The 13,847-nt window shown below is 44.4% G+C and overlaps 1 pseudogene; it reads right to left on the bottom strand.

Moving 5' to 3' along the window:
- Window positions 1-271: 271 nt before the first annotated feature.
- On the bottom strand, window positions 272-683 carry LOC105516742 (annotated as a pseudogene).
- Between the last annotated feature and the right edge of the window lie 13,164 nt (window positions 684-13,847).

The following is a 13,847-nucleotide window of genomic DNA, read 5'->3' as shown; positions in this document are numbered from 1 at the left end:
CATATCTCAAGGAGCCACTTTTCAAGTGCTCAATAGGCGCATGTGGCTGGTGGCTACCATACTGGAGAGTACAGATTTTCTAAACACTGCAAAGGACTTTCACGGTGGCCGGACATTCATATTATTTCTGACTATGCCTAGGGGATGACAAATCAGAGCAAACAGTAAAAGTCTTTCTTGAGTTTTTTGCAGGACACTGGACCCTCTCCTTCTCCCTCTCCTTCTTCTTCCTCTAAAAAGCCAGCTGATTATTGCTTTGGGGGCAGGCAACTCAGAAGCTCTTGGTGGGGCGGGTCCACGTCCTCTTCACCATCACAGGCTTCTGGCTGCGCAGGATGGCGCTGGCCTTGCTGATGGCAGTCATAGCAGGTCAGGACGGTACTTGTTCTTGCAGATCACGTGTCTGATGCTGCTGAGCTCGGCGCGAGCGTTCTTGTTCATAATGGTCCGCACATACGAGGCGGCAGGCGTCCGCTGGCCGCATCAGCGCTTCATGACCACCAGAACACCTTGCCATTGGCTGCCGGTGCCTCGCCCACAGTCTTGCAGCGAATCAGACCGTTGTAGCGCAAGGAGTTGCGAGCCTTCAAGTTATTGGGCTTGGTGCTGTAGGTCAGCTTATTCCTCTTGATCAGGAAACCGGGGCAGTTGTGCACGACCATCCATTGCAGGTGCGCAGACATGGCGGCGGCTCCTCGCGCAGTGAAGGCCGGAGACCGAAAGAGCTGGATCCTCTTCTTGCTTGTTCCTATCCCAACCTCATCAAAATAAGGCGACTGTATTTTTTTAAATGGTAGTTCATTCATTCATTAACCTTTCCAACCTTGATTTAACTTGAGTACAACTTTCAATAAATCATGACACAACAGTTCCAGATGCCACCCCTCAAGATGTTCGGAGGCACATACTTAACCTCTGTAAGCCATGAGCTCCTGCTTATCCTGCCAGATGAAGCCTTGACACCTCTTTCCATGGCAAGCCTGGAGCCTCCTGCTCTGACTCTGCTGGTGGTGACCTCAGATTGCCTCCTAGGTCCTCCTGAGTGAGCCAGCATCATCTGCTCGTCTACCACCCCAGGACTGGGGAAAGGGATGGAGGCTGAGAATAATTAGTGACCTGTCTGAGGCCAGGCAGAAATTTGTCACCACTGATGGAACACAAGCTGGCAGGCCCTGGGTGACCTCTTTAAAATGCTCTGCAGTGCAAGCATTGCACACTCCTGGCATTTTTGTAAGGGGAGTGTCCAGGACAATAGTAAAGAAATTCTTACGTGCTTATTGTGAGTCACATGCTGTTTTTAGTGCTTTACTTAACTGACAAAATCCTCACCGCAGCCCACTGAGGCTGCTGGTCTTATTAATCTCACTTTACAGATGAGGAAACTGAGATCTGGAGAAGAACATGGCTTGCGTAAGGTCACAGAGATATAAGAGGCAAAGAGGAGTCAAACCCAGACTCTGTGCCTCGTTGTGCCACAGTGAGCCCTTCAGGCTTGGGCTGGGCCACCAGCCTTTACTTCTCAGCGAGAAATGTAGGCTCCAGGAGGACATGGTTTCTGTGCTTTTGTTCTCTGCTTTGTCCTCACCACGTAGAACCTATTGGTTGATTGGCTGCCACCTCCTTGCTGCTAGTGGTGTCCAATCTTAGCTCTAGACCACAACTCAGGCTGATGGTTGTTCCACTGGGCACTTGTTGTTCTGCGTATGATCTGACTTTGACTTCATGCCTTGCCTACTGGTTGCACATGATTTTTGGCCTCTATGTAAGTGACCTGAGACTTGCCCCAAGGCCAGAGAGGCATTCAGTTGCTTGAGGCAACTCAAGCTCAAAGCAGATCTGATCTTGGCATAAGCACATTGAGTCTTATTTCCCTACCCTCTGAATGATGAGACTGGATCAGGTGAGGCTGGAGTATCAATGTTTCCACCCCTTTGCTCCTGGAAGGTTGGGATTGGGGGATGGAAGAATGGGGATAGGGTACAGACTGATGGTACAAGGATTTCTGTGTGAAAGAAAATGTGCTCCATGCCATCCTTTATGGGTGGTTATAGGGAGGAGTGCCTGGCACCAGCTACCCATCCAAAGACATTTACAGTCTAGCCTGGATGTAACAGGTTCCCAGTTGCCCTCCTCCTCTCACCTCTGGCTCTAGCCCAGGCCAGCCTGACTCCAGGCTCCACACTGTTTCCACACTGGCTGTTGGTGCAGGCCCACCTGAGGAGAAATTACCCTGGCTCCCTTTCCACTCCCCTAACATCTTGTTTTCGGCATCTTAAGACCTCCTGAATAAGATGCATCTTCCTTCATCTGAATAACCACAAAGGGCCTCTTGAATGGTGGAGAGTCTCAAAAGGTGCAGTCTGAGGAGGGCTCTGGAGAGCTCAGGGGCCCTTGTTGTCGAGAACCTGCAGACTAGCTGTTCCACTTTTCCCCCTGTGCAGGCTTGGGTTCCCATCTCAGGATGTGCACAGGCCCCAAGTCTGGGGCCCTCACACTTTGTATCCTGCCTTCAGTGGGAATAAGGGATCCCAGGAGAGGAGGCTTGCAACTTTGTGGGGAGAGGCTGGAGAGCTGGGTTGGGTGTGACACAGGGCCAGCTAAACCCAAGTCTATGGGCAGGTTTCTTCCTTGAACCTATTATCCTTTGATTCTCATATGAGGATGTTCCCATGATACCACAGGGCACTGACCAATTCTTTCCCTCATGCACATACATGTGTGCACATGCCCAGATACACACACACACACACACACACACACACACACCCCACCAAGCCCCAGATCTGAGGTCTTCCAAAAGGACATGAGGGCAAACCTCTCAGAGGATTTAATGTCATGCTTCCAAATGTGCTCAAACAAAGTCATCTATCTGGAAACTCTATTTCTCCCAGAGGCTGTTATTCTTTAACTCCCTCAAAATAGGGGTCAGTGACTCTAAATGCAGAGTGACAGTTAACCAACTATGTAACATCAGCCTCAAGGTTCAAATTTTCCTTAATGGAAAAGTCAACTTTTACCCCAAGCATTAGCAGACCAGATGTGGTTTGCAGAACCTTCTGGAGCTTTAAACAGTTGGATGCTATCTGTCCCTTCTGGGGGCACCCTGGTCAGTCAGGATACAGACTTCAGACAGGGAGCCTCTCTCACCACAGCCTGATGGCTCATCTTCCAAAGGGCTTCCGTGCTTTCATTCTTTGCCAGCAAACACAACTGAAATCAGGAGCTCTGGATGCATCCTGGACTAGGGAGACACAACGCAAATCCCTTTAACAGATTGTGGACATGGTGAGCTAGACATGGAGACAGGCCCAGAGCACAGAGAGAGCTGGGATGAAGAATGTCTACCACAACCCAGGCGAGGCCTGGGTTTTAGGAGCAGGTAACCCCAGGCCAAGTCTTGAGGGGTGAGTAGGAGTTAGTCAGAGAATCCCTGGCAGAAAAGACAGCCAAGTGTGCAGGTGTGGTCAGCATTGCTGGAGGGTCAGCTAGGACACCCGTGGCAGAGACAAGTTGCAGCCCCCAGGTAGCCGTCATGGAAAGCTTTGTGTGCTGTGGCAGGGAGCTTGAACTTCATCCTGAAGGCAATGAAGCTGCAGGAGAGCATTGTAACTAAGGCAGTAACACAGACAAACAATCATAATAGCTAACATTTGGAAAATGAATACTTTTTAGATGTCACGTATTGTTCTAAGTGCTTTGCATGTATTTGTTAACTTATTTAATCCTTTGCAGAAGCCCTATAGAACAATACTGATATTATTCCCATGTGACAGCTGAGGAAACTGAGGCATGGAGTGCCCACACAGTCATCTAGCTCTTAAGTTGTGGAGCTGGTATTTGAACCTAGGAAGTTTGATTCTTGAGCTCACTCTTTCAGTCACTCTGCTATTATTTATAATTTTGTAGCCATCTCTGTTCAAAAGGGATTTTAGGTGATTTATAATATAACCTAGTGCACAGTAAGCAAACTAAAAATAAAATTTAAAATGAAAGAGAGAACAGAAACAGAAACAGAAAAGCAAGGAGACATTTATGGCAAGAATTCAAGATGGGAAATCACTGAACTTGAGCCCTAGTTTTTATCTGATTTTTTTGACAAAAAACTGTGAAATTGTCAAGTTACAATCCAATTGCTCTTTATGTGTTTATCAGGAGACACATGCTGCTTCTGCTTACTGAATTCTAGAAGGAAATTTGTTGTCTAGTCCCTGATATGAACTGTGATGTAATGCATAAGATGTATTAGCTTCCTAGGGCTACTATAACAATTGACAGCAAATTTGGTGGTTTAAAACAACAGAAATTTATTTTTTCACATTTCTGGAGGTCAGAGATCCAAAATCAAGGTGTCGTCAGGGTTGGTTCCTTCTGGGGGCTGTGAGGGAGACTCCATTCCATGCCTCTCTCTCAGCTCTTGGTGGCTGCAGGCAATCCTTGGCGTTTCCTGGGTTGCATCACTTCAATTTCAGCCTCTATCTTCATATAGCTTTCTCTTCTGTGTCTTTGTGTCTCAAAACTCCCTCTGTTTCCTCTTGTAAGGACATCAGTCATTGGATCAAGGGCCCAGCCTAAATCCAAGATGATCTCACCTTGAGATCTTTAGTTTAATTCCATTTGCAAAGACCTCATTTCCAGTAAATAAAGTCACATTCATAGGTACCAGGGGCTAGGACTTGGATGTAACATTTTTGCATGCCACTATTCAACACACTGCAAATCATTTAATAGCAATTCTGCAAAAAATAATTAGAAGGGGTTCTTTTATGGCTGTGTCTCACAGTGATAAAGCCAAGGGTAGAGTTTTGTTTTGATTGCAATTTAGCTCACTTGAGATGGGTAGTTCCATCTAGTTTGGAGGCGTTTGCCTGTCCTCCAGAAAGGGCTCCTGAATTGAATGTCTTGTCAGCTATGTATCTTTGGTGGACAGAACTTCACTTGGAGTCAGGTGATTCACAGGACTCCTGGTATGAAGCAGAGTTTTTGTCTCAGACCCATTGATGGGAGGCTGTCTAATCTAGTACAGAAGTCCCTAACTTGGGCACAAGTGAGAATCACCAAGGGAGATTTTGCAAAAACACATGCCACAGTTGCATGCAAGACAAATGAAGCTGACTCTCTGACCTCTATTGTCCCTTCCCCTGTATTGACTTTCTAATGGGAATCTCCATTTGTGATGGGGTGGTTGGGATCACCTGTAACAGGCTGTTGCCGGTTTCCTTTCAGTCTAGTGGCATGGGGAGGGGGACAGGGGGGCACGTGATCTGTCACAGTAGGAGTGGCCTTGAGATTCTATTTGGATTTGCTTTCATGGCTCCTTTCCAAAAAAGAACACATTTGTTCCTCTCTGAACTTTAATATCTTTATCTGTAAAGGGGAGTAAGCCAATTTATTTATTTATTTATTTTTTTGAGACAGGATCTTGCTCTTTTGCCCAGGCTGGTGTGCAGTGGTGCTATCTTCGCTCACTGCGGCCCTAACCTCCTCGGCTCAAGAGATTCTCCCATCTCAGCCTCCTGAGTAGCAGGGACTACAGGCATGCACTACCATACCAGGCTAATTTTTGTAGAGATGGGGTTTTGCCATGTTGCCCAGGCTGATCTTGAACTCCTGAGCTCAAGGGATCCACTTGCCTCAGTCTCTCAAAGTGCTGGGGTTACAGGCATGAGCCACTGTGCCCAGCCTGGGCAAGGCAATTTAACTCATGGAATTGTTATAAAGATTAAATGACACGTCATATGTAAAACACTCCACACAGTATCTGACAGATGTGGAGGAAGAGAGAACTGCACTAAGGGCATTGCTGTTTGTTCCAGACCATTGGTGTGCCAGGGATTTCTGGTAATGATCACTCTTCAGTGGAGGAGAACAAGAAATAAACAACCACTCTGGCTCCTCTCTCCAGAACTTAAGGAGAAAAGCCCTGACCACCTGGCCTTCTCTTCTCTTCTTGACAAAGTTATCGATTTCACTTTTGTTCTTCAGTAATCATTGTTCTCCAGGAGAAAAAGCTGTTTGTTTAATGAGACTCCTATGTCCTGCTGGAACAGTGAATATTGAGAAGGGGGTCTTAGGAAGCTCTGGTGAAAACCCAGGGCTCCTAATTAAGCCAGGTCCTCAGCTCACCCAAAGACCCGGCATGCACTTCAGAACAAATCACCTGAAACCTGCATATGTCAATAATTTAATAGGACAGATTTCCCAGGGGTATTTTGAGGGCAGTAGCTCATTTTCAAGCAAGAATTTTCCCAGAAGTAACAACCATATCTTTACACTGGGCCTTTCTTAGTCAAAGTTCATTATGGAAACAGCAATTCTTCTAAAATATTATCTACCCAAGGATTGGCATGCAAAGTCTTCCAGGATCTAGTCCTGGCCTACTTTCCAGATGAAACCATTGTCTACTGAACCTTCTATGCTCTAGCCATGTGTCTTCTTGGGCTGCCATAACAAAATACATAGACTGGGTGGCTTAAGCAACAGAAGTTTATTTTCTCTCAGTTCCGGAGGCTAAAAACCCAAGATGAAAGTGCCAGTTTCTGTTGAGGGCTCCATGTTTTGCTTGTAGGCAGCCACACTGTGTCCTCACAAGGCCTTTCCTTTATTATAGCTCTCCGGTGTCTCTTCTCAATAGGACACTAATCCTATTAAATCAGGGCCCCACCTTTATGACCTCATTTAGTCTTAACTACTTCCTTCCTTACTGTTATTACAGCCACAAATAGGGGGTTAGTCTTTCAACAGATGAATACTGGGAGGACACAACATTCCTTCCATAACACCAGGCTGCGGGTCCTCACGCAAGACTTGTGCTCTTCTACTGCCAGGGCTTGGCTCCACTCAGTTCCGTGACCTGGAATGGCTTTTGCCCCGTGCATTCATATTCCAACTCTCTCTGCTACAGATGCCATCTCCTCCACAAAACATTCTCGATCTCCTTCCCCATTCCTCCCCCAGTTGGAAGCGGAAGTTCTCCTGGCTTGTTTCGGGTTTACATAGGATTTCTTTTCTCTATTTCTCTCCTCGTATTCTTGTCCTGGCCCACTCTCTAGACTGTGGCTTTCAGTCCCGGCTGTGCAGAGTTGTTTTAGAGATTTTAAAAGTTCCAATGCTAAGCCCAATTCCAGATCTCCTGAAGAAGAATCTCTGATGATGGGGCCCAGGATCACATGTCTTAAGGATGGGACCATATTAATACGTGGCAATGAGTGGGTGAAAGCAACTACACTAGCAGCAAACTCTGTGGGAATGTCATCCTTCCAGAGAAAACATGGTGTCTTTCTGTGCTTGGTATTATTTCTTAACTCTTTGCTGACATCTTCCTTAGTGGGACATTGCCTAGACCACCTGTCCACCAGGGTTCTGGGTACAAGTTTGGCTCTGCCAATGAGATGCACTGTGTGCTCATCTCCATTTTGTGGACCCTGGGGGAGAGCAGGCAAACTTAACAATAGGTTATCAGAGAGAAATAAGAAATGCTATTTATCGAACTCCAGTGAAGTGCTGGATATTGTGCTAGATGCTTTACAACACTTTATTTTGTTGGGGTGGTAAAATATACATAACATAAAATTCACCATTTTAACAAATTTAAATTGTACAGTTAAGTGGCATTTAGGACGTTGACAATGTCATACATTTATTACCACTATCTAGTTCAAAAACATTTGCTTCATCTCAAAAGCAAATCCGATACCTAGTAAGAAGTTGCTTCCCTCTGCTCCCGGCCCCTGGCAGTCACTAATCTGCTTTCTGTCTTGATGGATTTGCCTATTCTTGTCATTTTATGTAGATAGTAATATACACTACGTAGTATTCTATGTCTGGCTTCTTAACATAATGTTTTCAAGGTTCACCCATGTTGTAGCATGAGCTGGCACTTCATTCCTTTTTACAATGAAATAATATTTCATTTTATGGATACATCACATTTTGTTAATTCATTTATTGGTTGATAGACATTTGGGTTGTTTCCACCTATTGGCTATTGTGAATGGTGCTGCTATGAATATTTGTGTGTAAGCTTTTGTTTGAATATATTTTTCTCAACTCTTTTTTTATGTACTTTTAAAAGCAGATCTTATTTGACAAATAAAGAAATTAGATCTTGCTGATGAATGGATGAAGAAAATGTGTTATATATACACCACGGAATACTACTCAGCTATAAAAAGAAATGAAATCGTGTCTCTTTCAGCAACTTGGATGGAGCTTGAGGCCATTATTCCAAATGAAGTAACTCAGGAATGGAAAACCAAATATTGTATGTTCTCACTCATAAGTGGGAGCTAAGCTATGAGGACACAAAGGCATAAGAGTGATATAATGAACTTTGGGGACTCAGGAGGGGAGGTTTGGAGGGGGTGGAGGGATAAAAGACTACATTTTGGGTACAGTGTACACTGCTTGGGTGACAGGTGCACTAAAATCTCAGACACAGACATCACCACTAAAAAATCTTATCCACATAACCAAAAACTGCCTGTACCCCAAAAAGCATTGAAATAAATAAAAGAAATTAGGTCTTGGAGATAGTGTTTGTTTAAGTTATATAGCTGCTATGTGACAGGGTTGGAATGTGAATGAAGGTTTCTGACTCCAGATTCTGGGCTCTCTCCACCACACTATAAGCTGCTTTTGCGAAGTCAGACCTCAGTTGTCTCCTATGGTAACTTTGAAATTATGCTTTCTTATTTTCTGTTCTCAACATTGGAGAACTCCTTTCTTGGCACCCAAGACATTTTGTGTTTGACATGAGCTTGTTCTCTCTTTGACTTCCTTTCTGTTCCAGAGGAGTAGCCAGCCTTGAATTTATCAGGTAAGGAGATTTGGGTGAATAGCTCCTTGAATATTTTATTATTTTAAAATGCCCACGGCATGGTTATCCTTAAAAATGTGCAAATATGCACCCCAAATAGCCATTATGATAAATAGTACCTCCTTTATCATGATCAATGTGCCTTTTCCCCCTAGAATCAAATCTTTATTATGCTTATCATGGTGGATATAGAATTTATAGGTCTTTCATTTTATAATGAGTCAAGCATTAATGACAAAACAGAAAATGTTGGAATTACTGTCATCTTGAGACTTGAGAAAAATGTTGGCAAATTATGGGAAAAGGAAGAAAATATTAAACCTCTCAAGAAAGAGCCATGTGAAATGGTTGTTGAAGGGCCTAACGGTTACTGGATGCAAAGAGAAAAAACAGGGGCCCTGCTGAAGAGTAGCCTGATGATGACCAGCAAGCTTGGGCTTTCCTACAGCATGGCAGCCTTGGACTTCTCACATGGCAGCTCAGTGTCCCAAGTTGAGTATTTCAAGACAGAGAGTCTGGCAGAAGCTGTATCACATTTTGTGACTTGGCCTTGGAAGGTCTCATAATGTCACATCCCCCATATTCTATTAGTCAAGGCAGTCAAAGGCCTGGTCATATTTAAGTAGAGGGAATGTCTAACTTCCCTCCATGTCTTAATGGGGATGTGGCAAGATTCTTCTGCAAGAGCATGTGGGTTGATATTGTTAAAACCATTTTTGGAAAATGCAACCTGTCATAATAACTAAGGTGTTTTTTGAAATTTATACGTTCTGTTCTTCTCGCTTGCTTCCTTAAGATCCTCCACACTATAGTAAGAATGATGGTGGGAAACCTCAATGGAGGGAGAGAGAGGACAGAGAAGTACCATCAGTGCAAACCCTAATTATGAGGGCATAGAGTCAGAATGTTTATTCACTCATTCATTCTTTCAACAAATATTGAATACTGAGTGCCTGCTATGTGCCAGATACTGTTATCAGACACTTTAAGAAGCACATCAGTGATCAAAACAGATATAGATTATTGCCCTCATGTGGTCTCCATTCTAGTAGAACAGTTATCAACCATGCTGTATGTGCCAGGCTCTGTTCTCAGCACTTTACACATGTGATCTTTTTTTTTTTTTTTTTTTGAGACAGAGTCTCGCTCTGCCCCCAGGCTGGAGTGCAGTGGCCGGATCTCAGCTCACTGCAAGCTCCCCCTCCCGGGTTCACGCCATTCTCCTGCCTCAGCCTCCCGAGTAGCTGGGACTACAGACGCCTGCCACCTCGCCCAGCTACACATGTGATCTTATTTAATCCCCTCAGCAAGTCTATGAAATAGGTAACAATTAAATCCCCATTTTTACTTGAGCACAGAGAGGATGAGTCACTTGCTCAAGGTCACACAGCTATCAGGAGGTAGAGTTGTGATGTACATCCAGGTGATTTTTTCTGGCTCCAGTCTCTATTCTCTATGCCATGCTGCCTCTGGATCTGGAAGGGAGCTTGTAGATCATTTAGTTCACCCTCATTCCACAATGTTGACTCAGAGGTACCAGGTGATGAGAGGACTTGCCCACAATTAAACAGCTGGTTAACATCTGGACTGGAACTAGAATCTTATCTTTCAGAACATGACTCATATCACTGTGCCCTTAGATTATTTGGGCAGATAATTCTGTGAAGGATGGGGGCTTGGCCACATCCTCATGTTTCCCCACCTTGAATGATAGTTCCTTGGGGACAAAGATGGCTTTTGCTACTGTTTTTTGATAGTCCTTCTTCTGTCCTCCATGGGTGGGATGAAGATGCCCTGCTCAAGTTTACAAGCGGTGTTTTCCAGCCTGCACAGCTCTTCCTCATCTGAAGGTGCATCTCCCTTCCTCCTGATCATCTGTGGGACAAATGCTCCATGTGTTTTTGGGGGCCATCACCACTCTGGTCAGTTTTCTCCCTCCTCAGTCATCAGTGAGCTCAGGTGCACAGCAGTAAGGGGAAAGAGTACATGGCAGTGCCTAAAGGGTTAGTAAGACAGAGAGACCAGGCCACACAATCATTCCCTCTCTAGCAGCCATCTCTGCATGAGAAGCGTTAGAGGGACAGCACCACAGGGACAGGGCTCTGTGCACCTCTCATGTCCCAGTTAGAACCATCGCAGTCACCAGTGCCTCTAAACTGCAAGGAACCCACTAGGCAAAGAGAGCAGATTGGGGCAGAAATGTCCCATCATGGGAGCTGGAGATTGGGCTGTAGAATTTCAGACTGGAAGTTAGACTTTGGCAGGCATCCTTCTCAGATTTTCCAGAACAGTTCCAATTTTATGCAACACAATTTTTTGAATAAAGATGACTCATTAAAGAAACTGTGATTTAATTTTTATGTCTTTGATAGGACTTCTTATTTAAATAAAGTCACTAATCAATAACACAAAAATCTTTCTCAGCACCAAGAGTAGTCATTTGATTGGACATGCATTCTCCTTATTTATAGATCATCTTGACTGTAAAGGAGCCAAAGAATAAGTTGCCGAGGATCAGCAAAATACTTGGGGGGTTGAAATCACATACTTCCCTTGACTGAAAGAGGGTTATCATCTATGGTTATACAGGCCTGTGCACTGCACCACTGCACCAGGCTGCAACTGCCAGGAGTCTCTATTTGTACTGCAGACATTATTGATCTGTATGTTGAATACATCAGTTTTATGACAGATGGGCAGATTTGTTCTAGTGTAATCAATATACAATATGAAAACAATTTCGAACAGCGTGAAGCACTGTGTCTTGAGGAAGGAGTGCCTGTTCTAATTTACACAATGGTGTCCTATAAACCACTGGTGGCCTAGATTGAATAGCCAGTTCTATAAAACTCATGGGCCTGGGATTGCAAAGCCAAGATGCAGAGCAATAAGAGGAAAGTGGAGCAGTTACTTGCAAGACCAAGGTTAACCTGAAAGTGTATAAGGTAACACATTATTGACTATACATTAGAATCTCTTGGGGAGATTTGAAAAATACTAATGCCTGGGTCTCATGCCTAGGGATTCTTATTTAACTGGTCTGGGATACAGCCTGGGGTTGAGGTATTGAGGTTATTCATGTAACTCTAATAAACAGCCAAGGTTGAGAACCACTATATTTTTTGTTGGATGGGTGACAGATGATAGATGGATGGGTGGATGACTAGATGCATGGGGTGCATAGATATATGAATAAATGAATGGACTAAGGAATTGGGCATAGAGTCATGGCTTGACATGTTTTCATGATCTGGTATCTGCTTGTCTCCTGACACATTCTCTCTCATTATGTCTCAATTTCTTGCACTCCACGCTCCAGTCATACTGAATTTCAATCAGTTTTTCTAATGTGGTGACTCTCTTGCAACTCTGGCCCTTACCTTCTCTGTTCTCATTGACTAGAAGTGTTTCCTTTTTCTGTTTGCCTCACTAACTTTTACTCTTTCAGGCCTCTACATAAAATTTCAGGTAATTTAGTCCTGGAAGACTTCCTGCACTCCTCTAGACCCTGGTTTAGATCCTGCCATCCATGTTCCTGTGGCCTCCTGTCCTTTCCTGACGGAGCACCTATCACTTGTCTTTGCCACCTGGGCTCACGGGAGAGGAAAAGGAAAAACCCAGTGATTCATTTCTCGTGGTCCTATGCTACATGGCCTCATGCTGATTCAAGCATTTGAGGACAAAAATCTACTTTGACAAAATCTGTGTATCATTCATTGATGGTTCAATAAAAACATCATGCCTTTGGAGGATGCCCCTCTCTCCTTATCTTCCTGTCCTGCAGTTATTGTTTAAATCAGCCATGTGTCAATCCACCGAGTTCTTACTGAGAGTAGCTTTCTCTATGTCCACTATGTCCACTCAGATCAGGATCAGAGAATCTTGACAACAAGGGCCAGAAGGGACATTAGGGATATTCTTGTCAGAGTCTGCATTGTACTGAGGAACATATGGATATTTACCTGGAAACAATGACTTGCCCAGGGTCACACAGCAGCAAAACAAGGGCTGAAACCCAAGTTTCTTGGCTACAAGACTAGTCTGCCCCCATATTCAAGTTCTCTTTAGAAAATTCTCAAAATTCTAGAGCTTAGTCCCTTCTCCTGGCCCTTCCAAAGCCATGACAATTCTAAATGAGTGAAGCCCTGCATTAAAGTCAGTAATGAAGACGCCTGGGGCAAAGATGGCTTTCACTACTGTTTTTTCACTAGCTGTAAGCAGTTGGCAAGATAGCAATGTATCACATCCAAGACATCACCATTATTACGGGAATAGTTAACCCATGAACAGCTCTTAAAGATAAGACATGTCTGTGAGAGGTGGGCTGCAGAAAACCCTTTGGGAAAATTTGCTCTGGAAATTCAGAGTTGGAAATTTGTCTCCAAGGACATTCTAACAAAATGGCGACAGGGTAAGGGGAAATCAGGGGCCAAGAGAACAAGGCTACCACGCTGGGAGTTTTCTCTACACCCAGACTGAGAAAAGGGCTTTTGATTTTGACCCAAACATTGAACTGCCTCTTTGTCCATGGGGGAATTGTAGGAAGCACATGAAAACACTAGCGCAAGGCTTTCAAACTTACCCACAGATACATTTTATCTGAGATGCCTGGTGGTTTTTAAAATATATAAGCCACTACATAAGAGATTCCACATGAAATAGGAATATAAAGAACACGGAGCCCTCATTTCCATGAGGCATCGGTAGAAGAGAGGGGAACAGTGGCTGCCCCTTGAGACAAGGCCTGAGCTTCTCATGCCCCCAGGGGCCCTGCGGCTCACTCATGGCACTGCCTGGGCCCTGTGGACCTGTGGCGTGTGACCTGGACTCTGCAGGAGCCTCCCACCTGTCTTGCTTATAGTTGGCATGGCATTCTGCCTCGTATCATACATTCCTGCACGCTCAACTCATTGATCCCAACAGGCTCTAAGCCCAATAAACGCTCTTGAAATGAATGAATCAGTATTTCAAGGTGCTAACTTAAAGTCACAGTATAGATTTATGAAATTTTTATTTTGTAAATTATTCAGGA

Source organism: Colobus angolensis, unplaced genomic scaffold (genome assembly GCF_000951035.1).
Source record: "Colobus angolensis palliatus isolate OR3802 unplaced genomic scaffold, Cang.pa_1.0 Scaffold289, whole genome shotgun sequence".
Taxonomy (NCBI): Eukaryota; Metazoa; Chordata; class Mammalia; order Primates; family Cercopithecidae; genus Colobus; species Colobus angolensis.
This window is presented reverse-complemented; position numbering and strand designations above follow the sequence as displayed.